The sequence below is a fragment of the Populus nigra genome, chromosome 2 (assembly GCF_951802175.1).
Source record: "Populus nigra chromosome 2, ddPopNigr1.1, whole genome shotgun sequence".
In the NCBI taxonomy this organism is placed as follows: Eukaryota; Viridiplantae; Streptophyta; class Magnoliopsida; order Malpighiales; family Salicaceae; genus Populus; species Populus nigra.
Genome location: NC_084853.1, coordinates 6,157,568 through 6,160,067, shown reverse-complemented (window position 1 = coordinate 6,160,067; position 2,500 = coordinate 6,157,568).

Below are 2,500 nucleotides of genomic sequence, written 5' to 3'. Positions count from 1 at the left end.
CACGCGGGGGGCAGGCCAGAACGCGGGGGGCCAGGGCCCGAAGGCAGCCCCCCCGCGGGCGAGAGAGCAAGCCAGCAGGGGCTGTCGCCTGCCGCGGCCAGCGACGTCGGGCTGGCCCCTGCAGCGCCTAGCCTCTCCCACGCAGGGGCAGGCCAGAACGCGGGGGGCCAGGGCCCGAAGGCAGCCCCCCCGCGGGCGAGAGAGCAAGCCAGCAGGGGCTGTCCGCGCGTCGCGCAGCGCGGCATGGCTGCGGGGGCCGCGCGCGCGCGCCCAAGCGCCCAAGGGCCCCCAAGGGCCCCAGGCCCTCAGGCCCCAGCGCCCCAGCGCCCAGCGCGGGCGGGCGCGCGCGCGCGCGTGTGGTCTTTGAGGGGCGCCGGCCTGGTGGCTCCCTAAAGAGCAATAAGTGTCATTGCAGCTCTGGCAGGGGGAGACACTACTAGGTCCCAGCTGTCACCCCCCCTCTAAAAAATTCATTTCTTGGTATTTTGAGCTGAAATTTTGCACAGAGGTTGGCAAAAATCCAATCCACCTTCATTAATTTTCCCAGAATTTTTCGAGGTCGGGAAGTATTTGTTTTAATTTTCCTACCATTAGAAATCGAGTAAATCCGCAAAACTAGGAACCGGCCCGGAATGACCCCAAATTCAGTGGGCAGCCTCATAAAAATATGGCTGATTTTACTGGATTGGTTTCATGTGGAAAGCACGACGTTTTCTTGTAGGAATGCGGGAACCCCGGCAGCTCGCCTGCCGCGGCCAGCGACGTCGGGGACGCTGGCCTGCGCTGTCGAGCCCGCGAGGGCTGTCTCCGCGGCAGGCCCCCCCTGAACGGGGCACGACAGGCCACCGCGCTGGCTCGTCCAGCGTCGACAGTCCCTCGTCCAGGTTTCAGATCGCGCCAAGTCGAACCCATGACCTGCTCAAGCCATCGTGCGCTGCCGAATTCGCATCTGCGTGTAGGCTGCCATTCCACGCGGCAGCCCCTGTTTTCGTCAGCGTGCCCCCCTGACGAATTTTCCTGCCTGGCCCAGTCCAGCGTCCAGCCCCTGTTCGTCGAAAAATCTGCGCTGCCGATTTTCCACGCGGCAGCCCCTCTTTTCGTCAGCGTGCCCCCCTGACGAATTTTCCTGCCTGGCCCGGCCAGTCCAGCCCCTGTTCGTCGAAAAATCTACGCTGCCGATTTTCCACGCGGCAGCCCCTCTTTTCGTCAGCGTGCCCCCCTGACGAATTTTCCTGCCTGGCCCGGCCGGTCCAGCATCCAGCCCCTGTTCGTCGAAAAATCTGCGCTGCCGATTTTCCACGCGGCAGCCCCTCTTTTCGTCAGCGTGCCCCCCTGACGAATTTTCCTGCCTGGCCCGGCCGGTCCAGCCCCTGTTCGTCGAAAAATCTGCGCTGCCGATTTTCCACGCGGCAGCCCCTCTTTTCGTCAGCGTGCCCCCCTGACGAATTTTCCTGCCTGGCCCGGCCGGTCCAGCATCCAGCCCCTGTTCGTCGAAAAATCTGCGCTGCCGATTTTCCACGCGGCAGCCCCTCTTTTCGTCAGCGTGCCCCCCTGACGAATTTTCCTGCCTGGCCCGGCCAGTCCAGCCCCTGTTCGTCGAAAAATCTGCGCTGCCGATTTTCCACGCGGCAGCCCCTCTTTTCGTCAGCGTGCCCCCCTGACGAATTTTCCTGCCTGGCCCGGCCGGTCCAGCATCCAGCCCCTGTTCGTCGAAAAATCTGCGCTGCCGATTTTCCACGCGGCAGCCCCTCTTTTCGTCAGCGTGCCCCCCTGACGAATTTTCCTGCCTGGCCCGGCCGGTCCAGCCCCTGTTCGTCGAAAAATCTGCGCTGCCGATTTTCCACGCGGCAGCCCCTCTTTTCGTCAGCGTGCCCCCCTGACGAATTTTCCTGCCTGGCCCGGCCGGTCCAGCATCCAGCCCCTGTTCGTCGAAAAATCTGCGCTGCCGATTTTCCACGCGGCAGCCCCTCTTTTCGTCAGCGTGCCCCCCTGACGAATTTTCCTGCCTGGCCCGGCCGGTCCAGCATCCAGCCCCTGTTCGTCGAAAAATCTGCGCTGCCGATTTTCCACGCGGCAGCCCCTCTTTTCGTCAGCGTGCCCCCCTGACGAATTTTCCTGCCTGGCCCGGCCGGTCCAGCCCCTGTTCGTCGAAAAATCTGCGCTGCCGATTTTCCACTCCGCAGCCCCTGTTTTCGTCAGCGTGGCCCCCTGACGAATTTTCCTGCCTGGCCCGGCCAGTCCAGCGCCCAGCCCCTGTTCGTCGAAAAATCTGCGCTGCCGATTTTCCCCGACGAACCTGCAGCTGCACAAATCCGCGCTGCCACTGCCCCATTGTCTGGACCAACAGTCTTTTCCATCAAGCCCTGGACTATAAATCGTCCAGACTCATCGCCAGCACCCGCTGCCGATTCTGCCGACTTTGCCGATTTCGTCGGCGCTGCCGATTCCAACACTGCACCCACCGTGTCTAAACCAGCGCTGTTTCGTCAGCGTGTCCCCT